The sequence below is a fragment of the Cetorhinus maximus genome, chromosome 3 (genome assembly GCF_964194155.1).
Source record: "Cetorhinus maximus chromosome 3, sCetMax3.hap1.1, whole genome shotgun sequence".
NCBI lineage: Eukaryota > Metazoa > Chordata > Chondrichthyes > Lamniformes > Cetorhinidae > Cetorhinus > Cetorhinus maximus.
The window spans coordinates 148,880,929-148,907,057 of NC_135881.1; the positions used below are offsets into that span (position 1 = coordinate 148,880,929).

General features: G+C 42.9%; 1 long non-coding RNA gene across 1 annotated transcript in view; it reads right to left on the bottom strand.

Annotated features, from left to right (window-relative positions):
* Positions 1-17,235, bottom strand: part of LOC144673400 (uncharacterized) — a 38,040-nt gene extending 20,805 nt beyond the window's left edge. The window contains exon 1 of the long non-coding RNA XR_013574302.1: positions 17,142-17,235. This is a non-coding gene — a long non-coding RNA (uncharacterized LOC144673400). The remainder of the gene's footprint in view (positions 1-17,141) is intronic.
* Positions 17,236-26,129: the final 8,894 nt, after the last annotated feature.

Below are 26,129 nucleotides of genomic sequence, written 5' to 3' on the forward strand. Positions count from 1 at the left end.
TCCTGGTAATGGTTATCTTTTGACATGGGGGTTGTCAGTTGTGGTTGGATTGCACTTAATGGACCAAAGAGCTGACAATGTGTACACCTATCTTATAAAATTGGAAGATTAAAAGTCATCTACACGCAAAGGCACAATTGGCTAATTTAGTATGAAAGGGACAATCAATTTATTTTTTTTTTAAATTGCCATGGAGAAAATTTCATTTTCTTCTGTATACTTTTGACAATGCTGATACAATCTTAATTTAATGAATATTATCATTCATTGTCTTATTAATTTATTTGAGCTGTTAGAATATCTAACATGTATTCATGCTGTCTTTTTTCTACTAACTCCCAAAAAAGACAAACCATCACCCTAATACTGAACTATTGGAGTTATATGAATGATACAGAAGCACCCATACATCTTCTCTAACTCCGTGATATGTGAAGATAAAACCATTTGTGAATTGTAATTTGTATTTGTTTCTGCACATCTTCATAACAAGAGTTGGAGTTCCAGTTGCCTAAGTAAGACACACAAATCCATCTCCAGGAGGTAAATGTACATCCCTATAAGTGCAGATTAATGTACCGCCACCACTTATACCATTGTATTCCATTTTGAGAGCAATCAAATGCAAATTGCGTGAAAATTGCATTCAAAGTTGTTAGTTTCCGATGTGAAATTATGGTTCATGTTTCAGCACAAACTCATTTGGATAATCACAAACATAAAATCTTTCATGAACCAGCTCAGAATGATTAATAACGCAAAGGCTATGGACACTGACAATGTGCTGGCAATAGTCCTGAAGATTTGTGCTCAAAACTTGTGCTCCAGCCCCTAACCAAGCTGTTCCAGTACATCTAAAACACTGGCACCTACCTGACAATGTGAAGAATTGCTCAGGTATGTCCTGTCCACAAAAAGCAGGACAAACCCAATCTGGTCAATTACTGCCCCATCAGTCTACATTTGATCATCAGTAAAGTAATGGAAGGAGTCATCAACAGTGCTATCCAGCGGCTCTTACTCAACAATAACCTGTTCACTGACACTCAGTTTGAGTTCTGCCAGGGTCGCTCAGCTCCTGCCTTCATTACAGCCTTAGTCCAAACATGGACAAACAAGCTGAACTCAAGAGGTGAGGTGAAAGTAAATGCATTTGACATCAAGGCAACATTTGACTGAGTGTGGCTTCAAGGAGCCCCAGAAAAACTACAGTCAATGGGAATCTGGGGAAAATTCTCTACTAGTTGGAGTGGAAGATGGCTGTGGTTGTTGGAGGTTAATCAGCTCAGTCCCAGTATATCGCTGCAGGAGTTCCTCAGGGTAGTGTCCTAGGCCCAACCATCTTCAGTTGCTTCATCAACGACCTTTGCTCCATCATGAGGTCAGAAGTGGGGATGTTTACTGATGATTGCTTACTGATTTTCATTACTGATGTTCAGTATTTACAACTCCTCAGATATTTAAACAGTCTTGATCAATAAGTAGCAAGACCTGGACAACATTCAGACTTGGGCTGATAAGAGGCTAGTAATATTTGTTCCATACAAGTGCCAGGCAATGACTATCTCCAACAAGAGAGAATCTAACCATACCCCCTTGACATCAATGGCATTACCATAGCTAAGTTACCCACTATCAGCATCCTGGGGGTTACCATTGACCAGAAAATGAACTGGACCAGACATATAAATACTGTGGCTACAAGAGTAGGTCAGAGGCAGGAAATTCTGTGGTGAGTAACGCACCTCCCAACTCCCTGAAGCCTGCCACCACCTACAGGGCACAAGTCAGAATGTGATGGAATACTCTCAACTTTCTTAGATGAGTGTAGCTCCAAAAACACTCAAGTTGCTCAATACCACCCAGGACAACATAACCTGCTTGATTGGCACCACATCCATCACCTTGACCATTTACTGCCTCCACCATCCATGCACAATGGCATCAGTGTGCACTGTATAAGACGCACTGCAGCAACTCATCAAGGCCCCTTTGACAGCACATTCCAAATCTGTGACCTCTACCACCTAGAAGGATAAGGGCAGCAGATGCATGGGAAAACCACCGCCTGCAAGTTCCCCTCCAAGCCACACACTATCATGATGTGGAGCTATATCACTATTCCATCCCTTCCTAACAGCACAGTGGGTATATCTACCTGACATGGACTGCAGTGGTGCAAAAAGATGGTTCACCACTGCCTTCTCAAGGATAATTAGCGATGGGTAACAACTGCTGGTCCAGCCAGCCATGCTCACATCCCGTGAAAGAATAAAAATAAAAATAAATTTTGGGAAGTATTTGTTTATTTGTTTTTCTGTGCATTAAACAATATTATTTAATATATTTAATAGCAATATCCCAGTGCAGTTTTATCACCAAGGCTGAAAATGGGTTTATCATAAAAAATATGATTTTTAATAAGAGTGCCTGATGCACTAACTGTGAGTGAATAACCCAATTTTAAATAACTGAAATTGACTTAGAGAAACCTATATAGAACACTTTTCTAGCTTCAAGTACAGTACACAGTTTCTTAGTAAATTAAGTATTTTTTAATTGTTAAAAGCTTTTAAACGGGGTTAATATTTGACTTGTATCTTTAAAAAATGCTTAATTTTAAGAGCAAAGCCCCCAAATAGGCGCAATTAGTGGAAACCCACCCTGCTGGTTAATTCAGTCTGGAGTATAGCCAGATCTGTGGGTTGGGCAGCTTCCAATCCAACAGGCTGAATTTTTCCGTCGGCGAGCTGGGGGCGGGGCCTGCTCGCCAACGCGACAATGATGTGGGATGACGTCAGGCGGAACCCCCGACGTCATCCAGCCCCATTTAAATACTCAGGAAGGCGGGGGGACAGCAAAATCAGCTGTCCGCCCGCCGACCTGTCAATGGCCAATTGAGGCCATTGACAGGGTAGTTAAAACAATTAAAGGCCCTGCCCGTCCAACCTTAAGATTGGCGGGCAGGCCAGGAGCCCTGGCGATCTTCTGAAAAAACATGAAACCTCATCCAGCGGCGGGATGAGGTTTCATGTCGGTTTTTAAAAAGTTTAATAAAGTTTTTGTGCATTTTATTAACATGTCCCATCTCGTGTTACATTGTCACATGAGTGGGACATGTTAATGATTTTTAAATTTTTCTATTTTTACACTTTGACAACCTTTCAGCGATCTCCCTGAGGCAGCACTTAGCCTCAGGGAGATATGTGCTCTTTCGTGCGCGTGTGCAAAAGAGCGCACTCTCGCATTTGGGGAACCCTGCACAGGAAGTGCATAGTGCTTCCCATCGAGCGTCATGCTGGGCGGGCCTTAATTGGCCCGCTCACTTAAAATGGCGGTGGGGCCCATTTTGGCGGCGCGATCGGCTGCCCGCCTGCCGCTGAGTCGGCCGGGCCTGCCCGCCTGTCAAGAGCAAAATTCAGCCCAACATTTTTAAACAATGCAAAAGATCATGGAAACTCAATTTGTGCTTAACGTAACTTGTACTTGAAATTCCCCGATGTTTTCCACCAATTTAGTTAATTTGGCTCTGCCCAAGAGTGTTTTGATAAGGATTGCAGGCTAGAGCCAGTCACGTGCATTTTTTTTTCACCTTCTTCTGCTTGGATTTTATAAACATATGAATAAGGGAATGGGTGGCAGATGGGCTGACAGAGGAGTGGAAGTGATGGATGAAGACTACGGGGAATGAATTGACTAAAAGCAAAAAATGGACATGGGGTACAATATGATTGCGATTACGGAGACATGGCTGCAGGTGACCAAGGCTGGGACCTGAATATCCAAGGGTTTTTGATATGTAGGAAGGATAGGCATAAAGGAAAGGGAGGTGAAGTGGCATTGTTGGTAAAAAAAATGACATCAGTGCAATAGTGAGAAAGGATATTGGCTCAGAAAATCAAGATATGGATTCAGTCTGGGTGGAGCTGAGAAGTAACAAAGGGCAGAAAGCATTAGTGGGAGTTGTCTATAGGCCTCCAAACAGTAGTGGTAAGGTGGGGCATGGCATTAAACAGGACATTAGAGATGCATGTAACAAGGGTGCTACAGTAATCATGGGTGACTTTAATTTACATATAGACTGGCCAAGCTAAATTAGCATTAATACTGTGACAGATAAATTCCTGGAGTGTGTAGGAGATGTTTTTTTAGACCAGTACATCAAGGAACCAACTATGGAATAGGCTATCCTAGATTTGGTATTGTGCAATGAGAAGGAATTAATTAATAATCCTGTTGTGCAGGGACCTTTTGGGAATAGTGACCATAACATGATGGAATTCTTCATTAGGATGGAAAGTGAAGTAGTCCAATCCGAAACTAGGGTCTTAAATCTAAACAAAGGAAACTATGAAGGTATGAAGGGTCAGTTGGCCAAGATAGATTAGGGAACTTCATTAAAAGGCATGATGGTGGATAATAGGCAATGGCTAATATTTAAGGAATGCATGCAGGCATTGCAGCAGTTATATACTCCTTTCTGGTGCAAAAACAGGAAAAGCAGCCCAACCATGGCTAACAAAATAAATTATGCACAGTATTAAATCCAAAGAGGAGTCATAGAAAGTTGTAAGAAAAAGTAGCAAGCCCAAGGATTGGGAGCAATTTAGAATTCAGCAAAGGAGAACCAAGAGGTTGATTGAGAGAGGAAGAATAGAGTATGAGACTAAACTTGCAAAGAACATAAAAGCAGACTGTAAAAGCTTCTATAAGTATGTAAAAAGAAAAAAAAAAGTGAAGACAAATATAGGTCCCTTACAGTCCGCAATTAGAGAATTTATAATGGAGAACAAGGAAATGGCAGAGCATTAAACAACTACTTTAGTTCTGTCTTCATGGAGGAAGACACAAATACCTTCCCAGAAATACTAGGGAACCAAGAGTCTAGTAAGAAAGAGGAATTGAAGGAAATTAGTATTAGTAAAAAAATAGTGCTAAAGAAATTAATGGGACTGAAAGTCAATAAATCCTCACGGCCTAAGAATCTACATCTTAGAGTACATCTCGGAGGTGGCCACGGAAATAGTGGATGTGTTGGTTGTCATCCTCCAAAATCCTGTAGGTTCTGGAACAGTCCAGCTGATTGGAGGGTGGAAAATGTAACCCCACTATTTAAAAAAGGAAGGAGGGAGAAAACAGGGACCTACAGCCTGGTTAGCATCAGTAGCAGGGAAAATGCTAGAGTGATAATAGATCAGTTATAAACTGTCAACGGGATTAGACAAAGTCAATATAGATTTATGAAAGGGAAATCATGTTTAACAAATCTACTAGAGGTTTTTGAGGACATAACTAGTAGAATAGATAAGGGGGAACCAGTGGACGTGATGTATTTGGATTTACAAAAAGGTTTTGATAAAGCCCCACACAAGAGGTTAGTGTGTAAAATTAAAACACATGGGATTAGGGGTAATATGTTGGCATGGATTGAGAATTGGTTAGCAAACAGGAAACAGAGAGCAGGAATAAAAGGGTCTTTTTCAGAGTAGCAGGTGATGATTAGTGGTGTACCACAGAGATCAGTTCTTGGATCCCAGCTATTCACAATATATATCAATAATTTGGGTGAGGGAACCAAATGTAATATTTCCAAGCTTGCTGACTTCACAAAACTTGGTGGGAATGTGAGTGGTGAGGAGGATGTAAAGAGGCTTCAAAGCAATTTAGACAAGTTGAGTGAGTGGGCAAATACATGGCAGATGCAGTATAATGTAGATAAGTGTGAAGTTATCCACTTCAGTAGGAAAAACACAATGGCAGAGTATTATTTAAATGGCGATAGATTAAGAAATGTTGATGTACAAAGGGGCCTGGGTGTCCTTGTTCGCCAGTCCCTGAAAGCAAGCATGCAGGTGCAGCAAGCAGTTAGGAAGGCAAATGGTCTGTTGGCCTTCATTGCAAGAAGATTTGAGTATAGGAGCAAGGATGTGTTACAGCAGCTGTACAGGGCCTTGGTGAGACCACACCTGGTGTATTGTGTGTAGTTTTGGTCTTCTTACCTAGTAAAGGATATACTTGCCATAGAGAGAAAGCAGTGAATGTTCACCGGACTGATTCCTGGGATGGCAGGATTGTCGTATGAGGAAAGATTAGGCCGACTTGGCCTGTATTCACTGGCGTTTAGAAGAATGAGAGGGAATCTCATTGAAATGTAAAAATTCTGACAGGGTTGGACAGATTGGATGCAGGGATGATGTTTCCTCTGGTTGGGTGGTCTTGAACAAGGGGTCACCATCTCAGGATACGGGATATACCATTTAGGACTGAGATGAGGTGAAACTTCTTCACCCAGAGGGTAGTAAACCTGTGGAATTTTCTAAGAAGGAAATAGGTAGATTTCTAGATACTAAGGAATCAAAGGGTATTGGGAGAGAGTGGGAGTATGGTGTTGAGATAGACAATCAGCTATGATCTATTGAATGGTGGAGCAGGCTCAAGGGGCCACATGGCCTACTCCTGAGCATATTTTCTATATTTCTGTGATTCTTCCCTCATCCCATTTTTCCTTCATTCCAAAACCTCTCCTGATTCACAAGCTACAGATGAAGTAAGCACATAAGAAAATAAGAAGTTAAGAAATAGGAACAGGAGTAGACCATTTGGCCCTTCGAGCCTGCTCCACCATTTAATAAGATCATGGCTGATCTTCTTGTGTTTCGATTTCCACATTCCCATCTAACCCTGATAACCTTTGATTCCCTTGTCTAACAAGAATCTATCTACCTCTGCCTTAAAAGTATTCAATGACCCCGCTTCCACTGCCTTCTGAGGCAGCGTTCCAAAGCCGCACAACCCTCTGAGAGAAAAAAATTCTCCTCCTCTCTGTCCTAAAAGGGCTACCCCTAATTTAAAACAGTGCCCTCTAGCTCTGGACTCACCCAAAAGAGGAAATATCCTTTCGACGTCCACCTTTTCCAGGCCGTTCAGGATCTTGTTTACTTCAATCAAGTCACCTCTCACTCTTCTGAACTCCAGTGGAAACAAACCCAGCCTGTCTAAACTTTCCTCATAAGACAACCCACTCATTCCAGGTATCAATCTAGTAAACCTCCTTTGAACCGCCTCCAATGCATTTATATCGTTCCTTAAATAAGGAGACCAAAATTGCACACAGAATTCGAGGTGCCGTCTTACCAATGCCCTGTATAACTGAAGCATAACATCCTTACTTTTATGTTCAATCCCTCTCATAATAAAGGATAGCATTCCATTAGCCTTCTTAATTACTTGCTGTACCAGCACACTAACTTTTTGTGACTCATGTACGAGAACACCTAGGTCCCTCTGCACCTCAGAATTATGCAGCCATTCTCCATTTAAGTAATACTCTGCATTTTTGTTTTTCCTGCCAAAGTGAACAACTCCACTTTTTCCCACATTAGACTACATCTGTCAGATATTTGCCCACTCGTTCAACCTATCTATCCATCTGCGACCTCCTCATGCCCTCTCCACAACATACTTTCCTACCTATCTTTGTACCTTCTGCAAATTTAGCTGCAATGCCTTCACTCCCCTCATCTAAGTCATTGATTTAAATCAGAAAAAGTTGAAGCCCCAGTACAGACCCCTGTGGGACTCCACTCGTCACATCCTACCGATCCGAAAAAGACCCATTTATGCATACTCTTTGCTTTCTGCCAGCCAGCCAATCTTCTATCATGCTAATATGTTACCCCTTACACTATGCGCTTTTATTTTCCATAATAAGCTTTGGTGTGGCACCTTATCAAATGCCTTCTGGAAATCCAAGTACTTTACGTCTACAGGCTCCCCTTTATCCATTGCGCATGTTACTCCTTCAAAAAACTCCAATAGATTGGTTAACAGTGATTTTCCTTTCACAAAACCATGCTGACTCTTCCCTATTGCCTTGAGCTCTTCTAAGTGCCCAGCTATAGCCTCCTTAACGATCGATTCTAATAACTTCCCCATGACAGACATCAAGCTAACTGGCCTATAGTTTCCTGTTTTCTGCCTCCCTACTTTCTTGAACAGAGGGGCTATATTTGCTACTTTCCAATCTGATGAAACACAGTTCTTATTTTCTCCTCCCACCCCAACCCAGTCCTAATACCCTTTTCATTTCAAACACTCAAGAAGTAGAACTTTCCCAGTCAGTGGAGGAAGAGGAAGAAGGTAACAAAGAAGAAGAGCCACCATCATTCAATGTTATGTCCACAGCTCCCAGCTAAGATACTGATACTGTAGATGTTTTAGAGGCGAGGATAAAGAATGAACCTGCATCTGTTGAGAGGCCAAGTACAAGTGAGCAGAAAGCAGAGTGGAGGAAAGGGATAGCACAGGTTCCAGCTCACTGGAGAATATGGGTGCAATGAGTTTTTAAAAATTCTTTCATGAGATGTGGGCATCGCTGACTAGGCCAGGGTTTATTGCCCATCCATAATTGCCCTTGAGAAGGTGAGCTGCCTCTTTGAACCACTTCAGTCCCTGTAGTGTAGGTACACCCCCAATGCTATTAGGGAGGGAGTTCCAGGATTTTGACCCAGCGACAGTGAAGGAACAGTGATATATTTCCAAGTCAGGTTGATGTCTGGCTTGGAGGGGAACTTGCAGGTGGTGGTGTTCCCATGCATCTACTGCCCTTGCTCTTCTAGGTGGTAGAGGTTGTGGATTTGGAAGGTGCTGGAAGGTGTTGTTCCTGCAGTACATCTTGTAAATGGTATACACTGCTGTCACAGTGCATCATTGGTTAAAGGAGTGGAATTTGAAGGTGGTGAATGGGATGCCAAGCAAGAGGGCTGCTTTGTCCTGGATGGTGTCGAGTTCTGAAGTGTTGTTGGAGCTGAACTCATGCAGACAAATGGAGAGTATTCCATCACACTCTTGATTTGTGCCTGTAAATGGTGGGCAGGCTTTGCAGAGTCAGGAGGTGAGTTACTCACTGCAGAATCCCCAGTCTCTGACCTGCTCTTGTAGCCACAGTATTTAAATGGCTGATCCACTTCAGTTTCTGGTCAATGATAACCTCCAGGGTGTTGATAGCAAGGGATTCGGCGATGGTAATGCTATTGAGCATCAAGGGGTGATGGTTGTATTCTCTCTTGTTGGAGATGGTCATTGCCTTGTGTGGCGCGAATATTACTTGCCACTTATCAGCCCAAGCCTGAATATTGTCCAGATCTTGCTGCACATGAGTATGGGCTGCTTCAGTATCTGAGGAGTTACGAATGGTGCTGAACATTGTGCAATCATCAGCAAACATACCCCACTTCTGACTTCATGATGGAAGGAAGGTCATCGATGAAGCAGCAGCTTATGATGGCTGGCCCTAGGACACTATCCTGAAGACATCCTGCAATGAAGTCCTGGGACTGAGATGATTGGCCTCCAACAGCCACAACTGCCTTCTTTTCTGCTAGGTATGACTCCAACCAGTGGAGAGTTTCTCCACGATTCCCATTGAATGCAGTTTTGGTAGAGTTCCTTGATCCTACACTCAGTCAAACCCTGTCTTGATGCCAAGGGCAGTTACTCTCACCTCACATTTTAGGTTCAGCTCTTTTGTCCATGTTTGGACTAAGGCAGTAATGAGGTCAGGAGTTGAGTGGCCCTGGCAGAACTCAAACTGAGCGACAGTGATCAGGTTATTGCTGTGTCAGCGCCACTTGATAGCACTGTTGGCAACCCCTTCCATCGATTTGCTGATGATTGAGAGTAGGCTGATGGGGCAGTAATTGGCCGGGTTGGATTTGCCCTGCTTTTTGTGGACATATCGGAGCAGTTTCCCACATAGCCGGGTAGATGCCAATGTTGTAGCTGTACTGGAACAGCTTGGCTAAGGGTGCAGCTAGTTCTGGAGCACAAGTCTTCAGTGCTATTACTGGGATGTTGTCAGGGCCCACAGCTTTTGCAGTGCCCAGAGCCTTTAGCTGGTTCTTGATATCACGTGGTGTAAATTGTGTTGACTGAAGACTGGCATCTGTGATGCTGGGGACCTCCAGAGGAGGCCAAGATGCATCATCCACTTGGCACTTCTGGCTGAAGATTGTAGCAAATGTCTTGCCTTTTGCACAGATGTGCTGGGCTCCCCCATCATTGAGGGTGGGGATATTTGTGGAGCCTCCTCCTCCAGTGAGTTGTTTAATTGTCCATCACTATTCACCACTGGACGTGGCAGGACTTAGTTCTGATCCATTGGTTGTGGGGTCACTTAGCTCTGTCTATCATTTGCTGATTTCACTGTTTTGCATGCAACTAGACCTGTGTTGTATCTTCACTAGGTTGACACCTCATTTTAGGTATGCCTAGTGCTGCTCCTGGCATGCCCCCCACACTCTTCATTGAACCAGGGTTGATCCACCGGTTTGATGGTAATGGTAGAATGGGGTATATGCCGGGCCATGAATTTGCAGATTGTGGGTGTATACAATTCTGCTTCTGCTGTTGGCTCACAATGCCTCATGGATGCCCAGTCTTGAGTTGCTAGATCTGTTCAAAATCTATCCCATTTAGAATGATGGTAGTATTACACAACACGACAGCAAGTATCCTCAATGTGAAGACAGGACTTTGTCTCCCCAAGTACTGTGCAGTGGACACTCCTACCAATACTTTCATAGATAGATGCATCTGTGACAGGTAGATTGGTGAGGACGAGGTCAAGTAGGTTTTTTCCTCTTGTTGGTTCCCTTACCACCTGCCGCAGACCCAGTCTAGCAGCCGTGTCCTTTGGGACTCGACCAGATCAGTCAGTAGTGGTACTACTGAGCCACTATTGGTGATAGACATTGAGTTCCCCCACCTAGAGTACATTCTATGCCCAAGCCACCTGCAATGCTTCCTCCAAGTGGTGTTCAACATGGAGGAGTACTGATTCATTAGCTGAGAGGGGGTTCAGTATGTGATAATCAGCAGGAGGTTTCCTTGCCCATGTTTTTTCTGATGCCATGAGACTTCATGGAGTCCAGCGTCGATGTTGAGAATTCCCAGGGCAACTCCCTCCCAACTGTATACCGCTGTGCTGCCACCCCTGGTAGGTCTATTCTGTCGATGAGACAGGACATACCTAGAGATGGTAATGGTGGTGTCTGGGACATTGTCTGTAAGGTATGATTCTGTGAGTATGACAATCTCAGACAGTTACTTGGCTAGTCTGTGGGATCATAAGACCATAACATGTAGGAGCAGAAGTAGGCCATTCGACCCATCGAGTCTGCTCTGCCATTCAATGAGACCATGGCTGATCTGATAATTCTCAATTCCACTTTCCTGCCTTTTTTCCATAACTCTTGATTCCTTTACTGATTAAAAATCTGTCTATCTCAGCCTTGAATATACTTAACGACCCAGCCTCTACAGCCTTCTGAGATAAAGAATTCCACAGATTCACTGCCCTTAGAGAAGAAATTCCTCCTCATCTTTGTTTTAAATGGGCGCCCCCTTACTCTGAGATTATGCCCTCTGGTTCTAGACTCTCCTACAAGGGGAAACAACCTCTCAGCATCCACCCTGTCAAGCCCCCTAAGAATCTTATGTTTCAATAAGGTTGCCTCTCATTCTTCTAAGCCCCAATGAGTACAGGCCCAAACCACTCAATCTCTGCTCATAAGAAAATCCCTCCATACTCGAGATCAAGCCAGTGAAGCTTCTCTAGACAGCCTCTAATGCCAGTATATCTTTCCATAAGGGGACCAAAGCTGTTCACAGTACTTAAGGTATGGACTAGCTAGTTCCTTGTACAGTTTTAGCAAGACTTCCCTAATTTTATACTCCATTCCCTTTGAAATAAAGGCCAACATTCCATTTGCCTTCCCTATTATCTGCTGAACATTTATGTTAGCTTTTTGGGATTCATGCCCAAGGACCCCCAAATCCCTCTGTGCTGCAGCTTTCTGCAGTCTTTCTCCATTTAAATAATATTCAGCTCCTCTATTCTTCCTGCCAAAGTGCATAACCTCACATTTTCCCACATTATATTCCATCTGCCAATTTTTTGCCCACTCACTTAACCTGTTTATAACCTTCTGTAGACTCTTTGTGTCATCCCCACCACTTGCCTTCCCACCTATTTTTGTTTCATTTGCGAACTTGGCGATAGTACATTCACTTCCTTCATCCAAGTCGTTAATATATCTTGTAAATAATTGTGGCCCCAGCACTGATCCCTGTGGCACTCCACTGAAAATGCCCCCCTTATCCCAACTCTCTGTCTTCTTTAGTTAGCCAATCCTCTATCCATGCTAATATACTACCCCCAACACCATGGGCTCTTATCTTATTAAGTAGCCTTATGTGTGGTACCTTATCAAACACCTTTTGGAAATCCAAATATATTACATCTACTGGCTCCCCTTTATCTATCCTGCTTGGTATTTTTTATTCATTCACGGGATGTGGGCTTCGCTGGCTGGGCCTTAATTTATTGCCCATTCCTAGTTGCCCTTGAGAAGGTGGTGGTGAGCTGCCTTCTTGAACCACTGCAGTCCATGTGGTATAGGGTATACCCACAGTGCTGTTAGGAAGGGAGTTCCAGGAATTTGACCCAGCGACAGTGAAGGAACGGCGATATATTTCCAAGTCAAGATGGTGAATGACTTGCAGGGGAACTTCTAGGTTGTGGTGTTCCCATCTATCTGCTGCCCTTGTCCTTCTAGATGGTAGTGGTTGTGGGTTTGGAAGCTGCTGTCTAAGAAGCCTTGGTGAATTCCCGCAGTGCATCTTGTAGATGAAACCCACTGTTGCTACTGTGCGTCGGTAGTGGAGGGAGTGAATGTTTGTGGATGGGGTGCCAATCAAGCGGGCTGCTTTGTCCTGGACGGTGTCAAGCTTTTTGAGTGTTGTGGGAGCTGCACTCATCCAGGCAAGTGTGGAGTGTTCCATCACACTCCTGACTTGTGCCTTGTAGATGGTGGACTGGCTTTGGGGGGTCAGGTGGTGAGTTACTCATCACAGGATTCCTAGCCTCTGACATTCTCTTGGAGCCACAGTATTTATGTAGCTAGTCCAGTTCAGTTTCTGGTCAATGGTAACCCCCCAAGAAGTTGATAGTGGGGGGTACAGTGATGGTAATGCCATTGAACGTCAAGTGGTGATGGTTAGATTCTCTCTTGTTGGAGATGGTCATTGTCTGGCACCTGTGTGGCGTGAATGTTACTTGCCACTTGTCAGCCCAAGCCTGGGTATTGTCCAGGTCTTGTTGCATTTGGACATGGACTCTTCAGGATCATGGAGTCGCGAATGGTTCTGAATATTGTGCAATCATTAGCAAAAATCCCCACTTCTGACCTTATGATGGAAGGAAGGTCATTGACAAAGCATAGCTTTCCTAATTTTTGCACAAGCCCCCAGATGTTAGGAAGGAGGACTTTACAGAGTCGAAAGGGTGGGGTTTGTACCTGTCATTTCTGGTGCCTAGGTTGACGCTAGGGGATCTGTTTGGTTTCATTCCTTTTTGTAGACTTTGTTGAGGTTTGATACAACTGAGTGGCTTGTTAGCCCATTGCAGAGGGCAGTTACAAATTGACCACTTTTCTGTGGTCTACAGCCACATGTAGGCCAGACCAGTGAACCAGATGTTTTTTTACAATAAATGGCAGTGGTTTCATGGTCATTATTACCGAGACTAACTTTTTAATTCCAGGTTTATTAACTGAATTTAAATTCCACCATCTGGCATGTCCCCAGAGCACTAGCCTGGGTCCCTAGGTTACTAGTCCAGTGACATTACCTCTATGCTACCGCCTCCCTGCTATTCTGCTACATAGGAGACACATGAAGACTTCAATGGTCCAGGATACAGAAGAAACTGCCAGAATGCCTGCCCTTAATGTCAAGGAGCATGGAGGAGTCATCTGACAATGTGATGGCCGGTAAGAGAGGAAAGGTAAGGAGGGATGTGGCTACCATTACTGGTATTGCTCATCAATTATTTAGCATGTGGAGCCCAGTGAGAAAGGGGCTATTGTAACCTCCCAACCTCTTCCTGTTCCTCCATTTCCTCCTCCTACGCCTTCCCCGTGTGCTTATCATTGACCTCATCCTCCTGCTCCGCAGCTTCTCAGCTGATAGGTGGTGACAAAGACTGTTCAATTATACTGGTCAGGTGCAGCATCCGGCGTATTACCACAAATCTTGATGCTCAATCAGCTGAGCACTACAGGACTCCAGAGCATTTCAGCTAGCAAAAGCATTGCTTGAGGCATTGTTTGTGTGCTCTATAATATTCCTTTGGCAGCATAGCTCTCATTGTAGGCCCATTATACACATACATCGGGTTCTTGACCAGAGTTCTGAGCCAGGTCATGAATGGATAATTCTTGCAACCCAGTAGCCAACCTTTGAATTGTCATGGTGGGTCTAATACAGGTGGCACAGACGCCTGTATGATACACTACCTGTGGCTACACATCAGTTGCACACTAACGGAGTAGAATGCCTTTTGTTTCAGGGCAATGGCTGGGTTTAGTTGAGACATTTGCAAGGCAAAGCACAAGCAGTCAATGACACTCTGAATCCTGGGGAAGCCTGCAATCCATGAAAACCCTCATGCTTACTCCACCTTGCTTGTCTGTGGCAAAAACAAATGAGATTCTTTGTGTATAGAGAGAGCCAGTGATGGCACTTATGGAGCAGTATACTGCAAAATGAGATGCTGCTTATGTCCCCTGCAGCAGGCCGAATAGAGCCATATATATTTCAGTTTGTATCACAACCGCCTTGACAGCCACAGATAATCCAGCTCTTGCCCTGCTTCGAAGTTGCAGTTGTGGCCGCAACAATTGGTAGATTTCATTTCTTTAATGAAGTAAAGTTGTCTCAAGCATTGGTCCTCACTGAAGTTGAGGTAGAAAATTGCTCCCTAAGAACCCTCGACAGATAAGTCCCCTGCTAAGACCCCTCCCCCTCTCATCTTCAACAGTTTCTGCTGCTCTTTGTGGCTTCTTTTCATTCTCCCAGCCATGTTAATTACAATAGGAAGGTCTACCAGGCCATCCATGTCTGGAAGCAACTTGTTTTAGCACAAGTCTTTAAATAACTATTGAACCATTAGGCAAAGGTAGGAAAGCTCCAAAAATGCATGCAATTGCACCAGCAACCACAAATAATTAAACCTTAATTAGTTCATGATCCCTTTAAATAACGCTGTTGCCGGAGGTGGGTTTTTAAAAAATTCTTTCATGGGATGTGGGCATCGCTGGCTAGGCCAGCATTTTTATTGCCCATCCGTAAGTGTTCAAGAGAAGGTGGTGGTGAGCTTCCTTCTTGAACAGTTGCTGTCCATTTGGTGTAGGTACACCCACAGTGCTGCTAAGGAGGGAGTTCCACGATTTTGATCCAGTGACAGTGAAGGAATGGTGATATAGTTCCAAGTCAGGATAATGTGTGCCTTGGAGGGGAACTTGCAGTGGTGCTGTTCCCATGCACCTGCTGCCCTTGTCCTTCTAGGTGATAGAGGTCACGGGTTTGGAAGGTGCTGTCAAAGTAGCCTTGGTGAGTTGCTGCAATGCATTGTAGATGGTACACACTGCTGTGTTGGTGGTGGAGGGAATGGATGTTGGAGGTGGTGGATGGGGTACCAATCAAGCGGGCTGTTTTGTCCTGGCTGGTGTCAAGCTTCATGAGTGTTGATGAAGCTGCACTCATCCAGGCAAGTGGAGAGTATTCCAACACACTCCTGACTTGTATCTTGTAGGTGGAGGACAGGCTTTGGGGAGTCAGGGAGTGAGTTACTCATCACAGAATTCCTAGCCTCTGACGTTCTCTTGTAGCCACAGTATTTATATGGCTAGTCCAGTTCAGTTTCTCATCAATGGTAACCTCCCAGGATGTTAATAATGGGAGATTCAGCGATAATAATGCTACTGAATGTCAACGGGAGATAGTTGGATTCTCTCTTGTTGGAGGTGGTCATTGCCTGGCATATGTGTGGCGCTAATGTTACTTGCATCTTATTAACCCAAGCCTGAATATTGTCCAGGTCTTGCTGCATTTGGATATGAACTGCTTCAGTATCTGGGGAGTCGCGAATGATGCTGAACATTGTGCAATCATCAGTGAACATCCCCACATCTTACCTTATGATGGACGTAAGGTTATTGATGCAACAACTGAAGATGATTGTTCCTAGGACATTACCCTGAGGAACTTGTGCAGTGATGTTTTGGGGCTGAGATAATTGACCCCCTTAACTTAAAAAAAAGTTCATTCATTAGTTTCTCCTATGTTGACAGAAAGTAATTTCATTACAAGCTAATAAAATTATCAATCATTCAGACCCTTTAAAGTATCAATAACAAAAATCACAAACACTTGAAACTACTTAATGTTGTGCAAACAAGCATTGTAAAATTGACAGCAGAGGTCAGAGAGCCTGAGCTGTCAATCAAACAATGTTTCCACTGGGGTGCAGGCATTTTAGTGCTTCAATGGTTGCCTGGGCTCTCAGCCAAGCCTCATTATGTCCACTATATATAGACAGTGTATTGTGAGTCAATGGGCATGAAAGAGCCATAGCTCGGCATAGAGTGCATGGGGGGGGGGGGGGGGGGGGTGTTCCATAGGGGGTGGGTGGAAGGGCAGAGCTTGGCATTGGGGGCATGAGGAGCCATGGGGGTGTGGGTGGGAGGACAGAGCTTGGCATGGGGAGCATGAGGGGCCATAATGTGTAGGTGGAAGGACAGAGTTTGCAATAGGGGACATGGTGTTATGGGTGGATGGGGGGACCGAGGTAAAATGGGGAGTATTTGGAGGCTGAGGGGATGTAAGGGGTGAGGGCCAGAGGGCCTTTGCGTTTTTATTTTAACTGAAACAAAGTCCCATAGCACTGAGGCAGCCCTTTTAAAGAGATCACCTCTGCTGCCTCCAACTTCTTCCTGGGCTGGATGGCCCAACTCCAGCCCACACCTGCACCCTGGCAATGAAGATCCCGCCTTTGTGGGCACTGCCTTCTGAGGCAGGCGGGCAGAGCCGGGCTTCGAGGGATGTTTCAGGTCAATGACTTCTCACTTGGTGAATGGTCATTAACCTGAAACATTAACCATTTTTCTCTCTCGAAGGGTGCTGAGCCGCTGAGTATTTTCAGTATTTTCTGGTTTTAGTTCAGATTTCCAGCACCCACAGTAATCTTTCCATGGAGTGACAATCACAGTCGGATTGCCACTCCGCTCCTTTTCACTTACTTCAGTCGGAAGCTGCAAATTTCTCACCCGGCCATCCAACTGGGGCCTGCTGAGAAATGTGCAGTATACTGGCTCCTAGGACTCTTTAGTGCAGGCAGCATCGTAGAGGGAAATGAAGCTACACCCCCTTTTTACAACACTAGCTGCCATAAAGCAGTTAAGTTTAAAGGTCCCAGACAGTTTGTGAAGCCAAGGAGAAGGTAAATCTCTAAGGTAACTGTGTGAGCGTTGGGGGGGCGGGATCTGGGGGGTAGGATAGGTCAGGGCAGTAGGATGGGTCAGGGAGGATCAGATAATCAGTTGAGCGGGTGGTGGTGTAATTAGGGGGTGGGGGTTAGTCAGGGGATGGAGTGTGTAGTTGGGTTGGTGGGGTCTAGTTGGGTGGGGGGACGAGGGAGGGTAGTCAGGGCTTCCAGCGGGAGGGTGGGGTTGCAGCCAGGTGGTTGGTGGGGTATTCAGATGGGATGAGGGGTAGTCAGGGGATTGGGGGATGTTTGCGCAGTGGTGGTAGGGCAATCATTGTGGGGTAGGGGGGTTGAGGGGTAATTGGTGGAGTCCTTTGGAGGTTGTTGTCAAGGAGTCCAGTAGGGGGTCATGGGGGTTCAGCCTTAGAAGTGGTTTTAATCCTTCTAACTTTTCCTCGGCAGCTATTCTGCTAAGTGAGTCAGAACCATCTGAAATCTCCAATTTAAATTGAAATTTTGGATTGTTCCCAGTGGAGGATAATTACCCATAGGAAGTTTGAACCTCCCGGGCAAATGCCATGCTGTTGTTGCCTGGGGACCTCTGAGGGGTCATCCAGCGCATACCTCTCAGGTATGACCTCCCCCAGAGATCAGAAGTTATGAGCCAATGTATGTTTACAAATAAAATGAAGTCTTGTAGTACTGGCATAACAAACATGTGTATGATATTTTTCAGAGGATTAAGTTATTTCATTTTTTAAATATTGCAAAATACCATTCTGATCACCTTTTATATTTGTTTTGAGAAAAAACTTCAATAAGTAGCTCTTCTTTTCATTTCCCACCCTCAACAAAGTGATGTTGAATTTGCTCAGTGTGACATTAAAGGCAAACAAATTAATACATTGATATGAAATTCATCTCTAGCAATGCATTCAAAGTTCCTTGACATGAAGTGGATTAGTCGAGCGTAATATCAAGTCCTTTACCTTGAACAATCCCATTGAGTGGAAGTGAACTTACCACCAACATTGGTTCAGGAAGCTATGCAATGGAGGCACTGATTATCTTGAGATTTCATTAAGAAGCACAACCCCCTCTGCCCACTAATTCTGATTTTGTACCATTTTTGATAGAAGTTGTATCTAATTATGCTGGTGTAACAAGTAAAAAAAATCTGTAGTCTCAGAGGTGCAAACAATAGACATGGCATCCTTTAAACTCACTGGAATGCTCTTTAAAAATTATTGAAGACAACCCCGCCGAAGCCAACCAGTTAATTAATCAGCACCACTCCTGACACTTGCTCCTCTGATTCAGGTTGTTTTACAAATGTTCTTCCACTTGTATTGACAGTAAGAATTGTAACATAAACAAGAGCAGTATGAGCTGTGAAGGCCCACAGATAATTGCACAGTGTTACTGCACCTTGCTCTTGATTGGCATTTGGGAAGAATCAGATTTGTGTCTTCTGAGCGCTTATAGCTGCTAACACTACAGACTGATGAAAATACACAGTTGTGTGTATGAGCTGGCACTTTAAATAGCAAGTTAAACTTATGTAACTAATATATTGTATAAAGCTCCAAAAGCACAGAGAGTTTCATGAGTTTCAGCCAAAAAGGCACTTCTACATAGTAGAGTCCGACCAGGCCAAGAGCTCATCATGCTGATGGAATGAGGTTTGAACCTAGGAAATTCAGTGTGGTCAACCATTTCTCATTTATAGAAGTGCAAAATTTATGATGTACTGAGGCCTCAGCCAGACTGAAAAGCTTATCCTTGCATGGCACAGCTGGACGTACTGGCCTAGATGTTTATCTACATCATCCTGCCATGACCACACTCTCCATCTGAGCTGTACCTCAGTCGAATAGAGTTGCAGATCGCAGCTGTTCTTACTTTTTATGCTAGTGATGGTTTGTCCATCATTGTCGATGATGACAGTCTGTGATTACAGCTATTGTTACTAAACCCATGATTCTCTCTTACGATATGGTAAACCTGTCCATTGTTGTAAATGTCCTAACTATATGATATATAGCATAGCTAGACTTCCATTAATATTCAGTGAGCCGAAACTAATGTTAGCAATCCAGCATGATTTCAGCATTAACCAATTATTGATCAAGATGTACCTTTAGGATTGAGTGTGAATTGCAAGTTTAAACATTGAGAGAGATTCTTTACAAAATTCTCTTGACAAATTAGTTAAATCTTCGTCATAATATTTTAATAATGCAGTCTGATGGGTTTTTGCTTATGTAAGAAATTGGGGTCTTGAATAAATAAAAAAGGAGCTCTCATTTTCTAAGCAGCATTGATTGCCTCTCTTTCTAAACACTTCGACCTCTGAACAGCCTTAGTTCAGGCTGCCATGTTGACATTCCTGACTTGTTAGATGGCACCCTCTTCACCCCTTATCTCTTAAGTGTTTAGAAAAGACCAAGATATGACCTTCAGTGTGATGCAAACTAAAAGCTGACCTCGAGCAGGGTGACAAACTGGGGAGGTGGTAACCACCCCTGATGTTTGGGTACCTGTCCAGTATCCATTGATCAGAATAGTTTGAATAGATGACTGATGCTGGGTAAGCTACCAGCCTCCAGGAATAGGGTATATTAGCAAGTGCTCATGCACAGTGGCGAGGTCCTGGTGGGGCTAGGTGCTGGTGAGGTGGCAGTGCTCATTGAGCAGCTGCCTTCTTCAGATGGAAGATGGACCAGAGGAGGAGGAGAAAGATCGATAGATTGAGGGAAGAGTTTTCTAACACTTTGACTAGAGAGCGGAGTTTTGTTATCACAAGCTGTTATGGGTTGTATACTTTTTGTTTCTGTCTAATTAGTTAATGTATCATATCTAAACTGTTGTTTCGTAATGAACTTACTAAAGCACTTTGAAATTACTTATGACTAGTCGACTGCCTATTTAGGTATCTGCGGCTCCCGAGCCCCGAAATCTTACAGTTATATCATATCATTCAGTGTTAATTGCTGAGGCTCTGGAGGTTCCATAACATTACTGCTTTAGGGAATTCAAACCTTGATTCGTTATCAATTTCCAAGGAATATCAAGTTTATTATCAACTTAATCCATTGTGAAGACTGATAAAAAGTAATTATTCAACAAGTGTTCTTTCCTTATTTTTATTTGCAATATTAAGCCTATCCATTTTTAAAATGTCCACATTACCTTTTATTTTCCAATATCTTTGTAAAAATTTGAGTTAATCTTAATATCTTTCACAACTTTCTTTTTGTATTACCTTATTTGGAGCTCTTACTGTCTTTTTTGCCTTCCCTCACTGCTCTGTGTAATTTTCTCAGTCTCGTGGATTTTATTTCATGGATATCATTATTCTTTGCATTAGTTTTGTATACCCATTCTTAGCATGTTTTATGTTACCTCTCACCTCTTTTGTTGACTGTGTCTGTTTTATTAGGTAAGTAGGCTCTTTCTCCTAAAGAGTATTAAGCTAAATTCCCCTTTGAACACCCCCCTCCCACGGTTCATGTGTAGTTTTACTGAATATCAATTTTTACCACTTTTCAATCTCTGTCGCATCCTGTAAAAGTTATTCTTGCCAAAATCTAAAATCTTCGGAACTGTGGCCAGTTTCTACTTTTCATGCCTAATATTGAATTCAATCATATTGTGGTCACTGTTGGATAAATGTTTGCATTAGTGTTGGATTATTAACTAAATTTGGCTCATTATTAAATCTGGAATAGCTGGCCCTCTTTTTGGTTCTAGAACATGATGCTCCAGAATACTATCTAGAATACACTCAAGAAATTCAATACATTTCTGGATTCCATTCTTCCCAATCTATGTGAAAATTTAAGTCTCCCATTAAGCAACTTTGCTACAAGCCTCTCTAAGCTTTGAATTAATATATTCTGCCACTTCATGCTGTTATCAGGAGACCTTTAAACAGCTCCATTACAGTTTTAAACTGTCATATTTCTTAATTTTAACCATGAGCCTTAGCTGATTTGCTTTATCTTGTCTATATAATCTTTCACTAAGGTGTAACAGTATCTTTAATCAGTAAAACTACCCACCTCCTCTTCCCATTCTCCTATCCTTTTAAAATTCCTTAAGCTTTAACTCCCACCCATGGCCAGATTGCAGTCATGTCTTTGTATATGGCCAACATGTTATATCCTCTAAGTTATACCTGAGCCTCATTCAATTTACTTCACATACTCCATGGGCAGGATTTTGAGGTAATCGGGTGGGCGGGCCCGGGAGCAGCTGGGAAAGGGTACGCGATTGGACCCCAACTGCGATTTCACGCTGGCTGGCCAATTAACGAAAGGCACATTGAGAACCTTAGTGCTGCTGGGGTGGGGGCAGGAGGAGTGCGAGCGCTAAAGTCCACGCATGCACGGGGTAGCGAGCACTGAAAGCTCCCTGAAGACAGTGAGCTGCCTCCGGGAGCTGAACAATTTAAAAATCAAAGATAAAGGTTTTTAAATTCTGAAAAAAGATGTCCCGAAATAGGATTCACTCACAATGACATAAACAGAACAAAAATTCTGCCCCAAAATTTATATTAATTTATTATTTAATTGTGGAAACTTCATCCTGCCCATGGATGAGATTTCCTAAAAAATCAAAAGGCCACCTGGCCGATTCGCCCGACTGCGAAGGTTGGATGGGCAGCAAAAAATAGCTTTTAATTAACAGATTAGTAGCCTTAATGGGCCTCTTAATTATCGGCAGGCGCATTGCCAACCCTCACACATGCCTGCCAATTGAAATATCGCGCAAGTGCGCGATGACATCCAGACACTCGCCCAATGTTATTGCGCGTTATTTTATGCCTGACCGGGTTGGGTGTGCGCCCGCCCACGGTATGTAAAATCTTGCCCCATGCTTTAGTATATGAAACACTTATTTTGGGTCAAGGTACCCAAACCTGTCCTTCTAAATTGATGCTGCCTTTGTTTGCCTTTGAAAACAATGGGAGTGCACCAATGAAAGTGTGAACGCATATGCTACTTTTACCTTTGTGATTAATCCTATGTTGGTCAACAGGGGCATACTTGGCAACATGCTGGAAAATTCAATTGTTAACTGTGACCTGGTGTTGCCTGATTTAATATTGTTTTACATTGACCATCAAGTGAGTGCTGTGTATTTACTTATTATCCTAATAAAAATGACTTGCATTTATGTAGCACCTTTCATGACCTCAGGATGTCTCAAAGTGCTTTAAAATCAATTAAGTACTTTTAAAGTATCGTCTAGAAATTTAGGAAAAATGGCAGTCAATTTACACAGCTATGCTCCTACAAATAGCATTGCGATAATGGCAAGATATTTTTTAGTGATAATGTTAAAGAGGTAAATACAGGCTATGATATTGGGGCGAGCTCCCCTGCTCTTTATTGAATTCATGCCATGGGATCTTTTATTTCCATCTCAGTTTAAGATCTTATCCAAAGGAGAGCAGCTCTGACAGTGCAGCACTCCATCAGGATTACATTAGAGGTTGAGGCAAGATTTTGCACTCAAGTGATTGAGAAGACACCTTCTGATTAAGAAGTGAGAGTGCTACTTTTGAACCATATCTGACACCAGTGATGAATATCACTTGTTTCAAGACAGTTTGGTTTAGTTACATGGGATTGCAATTACTGTAGTAATTATACTTTTGGAAAATGTTGGACTGTAGCTTTAAGAATAATCCCATTCTGTAAAATCACATGATCTGTGTAAACCAATGGATTAGCAGCGCGGGGAACCTCTACAGAGGTAGAGTACTTCTTAGTTATGGAGTTTGATGAATGTGTGTAGTTGCTGCTGCTTTCTTGGAAATACAGCCATATGTTTCCACTAAGAAAAGTTGTCTGAAGATCAACTCCATAACAAACTGGCGACGAGGATAAATCCTCGTTTATTTGTACCTCGCTCAGCAATTGTGAGTGCCTAATTTTGTTAAAAATAGCTGAAGATATATTCATCCAAAATGTCATAGTTTGGCAGAATCGATCCCTTTGAGCCAGCCACAGATGATTGGTCTCAGTATATAGAACATCTTGAGTTCTTCTTTCAAGCAAGTGAAATCGCGGTGGAAGAGAAGAGGAGACTGATCCTCCTGAGTGCTGGTGGGAGCAAAGCCTACAGTTTGATTCAAAGTTTGACAGCCCCCAGGTCCCCAGATTTGAAGACTTTCAGTGAATTAGTAGACTTTGTTAAGGGATATTTTCAACCCAAGCCCTCAGTCACAATGCAGAGGTTCAGGTTCAATTCATGAAGTAGAACCCCAGGTGAGAAAATTGCTACCTATGTGGTGAAATTAAAACAACTAATGGAATATTGTGATTTCAGTGAAACCCTGAACAACATGCTCATAGATCATTTATGACGTGGCGTGCAGGAAGGCACTATACAGCCAAGATTGCTGGCTGAAGTGAATCTTCATTTTAAGAAAGCGTTAGAAATAGTGATGGTGATGGAAAGTGCTGTAAAGGACTCACAAGCAATTCAAGGGGTGCCAAATGACACCGTACTCCAAATTGAGCGGGAATAGTCAGCTGAAAGTGGCGTGAAAAGCTGGGGCTCCGCTGCAAAGCTAACCAAAAAATGAGAGGAAGCAGTTTAGCAACTAAATCGAGAAATAACTTTCAGCGACGTGGAAACAATCATCCTTCCAGCAACTGGCAATATAAAAAAATAGAATGTTATTTTTGTCACAGAAGTGGACACATAATGAGACAGTACAAAGCGAGATTTAAACAGGCTTCCAAACAACAAACAAAGTCCAATGAAGTCTATAGTGTAGAAGAACCTAAAACAACAAATTCTGACATTTATTCACTATTTAACATTAAAGTTGGGAAGGCAGAGCTGATATTTGTTACAGTGCAAGTGAATGGTAAACTATTAAAAATGGAAGTAGACATGGGTGCTTCTACCACTGTAATAGGAGAACACACTTTCAGATATTTAAATAAAGGCGATCAACAATTAAATTTGGAACAAAGATCTGCCAAGTGGAAAACGTACACAGGCGAAGAAATCTAAGTAAAAGGTATCATCAGAGAAACTGTTCATTATAGAAACCAATTGGCATATCTACAAGTGATGGTATTGAAAGGCAAAGGACCAAGCCTTCTAGGGTGAAATTCGTTAAAGGAAATCAACCTTGACTGGCCAGTGAGATTTCAAAAGGAAGCTGGAAGAGTTCCTGTCTTGAAAATAAGAACAAGACAAGGTATTGCAGAAAGAGCCTGGGGAGCCCAAAGACCACAGCAGGATGAAAAAGGAGTGCATAAGGATTCAGCAACCTGAAGAAATTAAGACTACCTTAAACAATGACATGGAAAAACTCAAGGAGACCCTGCTGAATGACAGGGTTCAAGATGAAGTGAATAACCTTCATAAAGAAATGGAAAACCTGTTGAAAGACCTTCACGTACTACAAGATTCCCTCAGGTCAAAGTTTGTGCCTCTGGAAAAGTACGAAGAAAAACAGGAAGAATTTACCGTCACTCTGAACAAACTGAATAACCAGTTGGCAGAGAAGACACAGCAATGCTCAAGTTTCCAGGGGGAAGCGAACAGATACAAGAAGGAGACAGAAGAGCTGAAGGATCAGCTAATTGAAGCTAAAAAGGCATTGAAAGCCTAAGTCATAGAACTTTCCAAGAGGCGAGTAGATAATGAAGTCTTGGGTGACTCGGCAGCTGAAATAAGACAAGTTGAGATTGCATCTCAGAGAAGTCTGGCTGATAGTGAAGTCAAAAACAAGGCCGAGACTAAATTCTGTGGTAAAAAGAAGATATATAGAAAGGAGATGCAGAATTATTGATGAGGTGCCATCTTCAAACAAGACTGAGCCTAATACGTTCCAATTTGGAGGGGAAAGTGGAGAAAAGTCAAAGGAACTAAAAAGCAACTCATGATTTGCATAGATAAAAGCAAAGAACTGCGGATGCTGGAAATCCAAAACAAAAACAAAAACAAAAATACCTGGAAAAACTCAGCAGGTCTGGCAGAATCGGTGGAGAGGAGCACAGTTGACGTTTCGAGTCCGCATGACTCTTCAACAGAACTAATTAAAAATATAGAAGGGGTGAAATATAAGCTGTTTTAAGGGTGGGGGGGGGGGGCGTTGGGACAAGAAGAGCTAGGTAGAGCGCCAGTGATAGGTGGAGATAACCAAATGATGTCACAGACAAAAGGGCAAAGAGGTGTTGAAGGTGGTGATATTATCTAAAGGAATGTGCTAGTTAAGGGTAGAAAGCAGGATAAGCAAGGTACAGATAGCCCTAATGGGGGTGGGGTGGGGTAAAGGAATCGAAAAAGGCTAAAAGGTAGAGATAAAACAATGGATGGAAATACATTTAAAAATAATGGAAATAGGTGGGAAAAGAAAAATCTATGTAAATTATTGGAAAAAACAAAAAGGAGGGAGAAAATCGGAAAGGGGTGGGGATGGAGGAGAGAGTTCATGATCTAAAGTTGTTGAACTCAATATTCAATCCGGAAGGCTGTAAAGTGCCTAGTCGGAAGATGAGGTGCTGTTCCTCCAGTTTGCGTTGAGCTTCAAAACCATATAACTTCAATGCAAACTGGAGGAACAGCACCTCATCTTCCAACTAGGCACTTTACAGCCTTCCGGATTGAATATTGAGTTCAACAACTTTAGATCATGAACTCTCTCCTCCATCCCCACCCCCTTTCCGATTTTCTCCCTCCTTTTTGTTTTTTCCAATAATTTACATAGATTTTTCTTTTCCCACCTATTTCCATTATTTTTAAATGTATTTCCATCCATTGTTTTATCTCT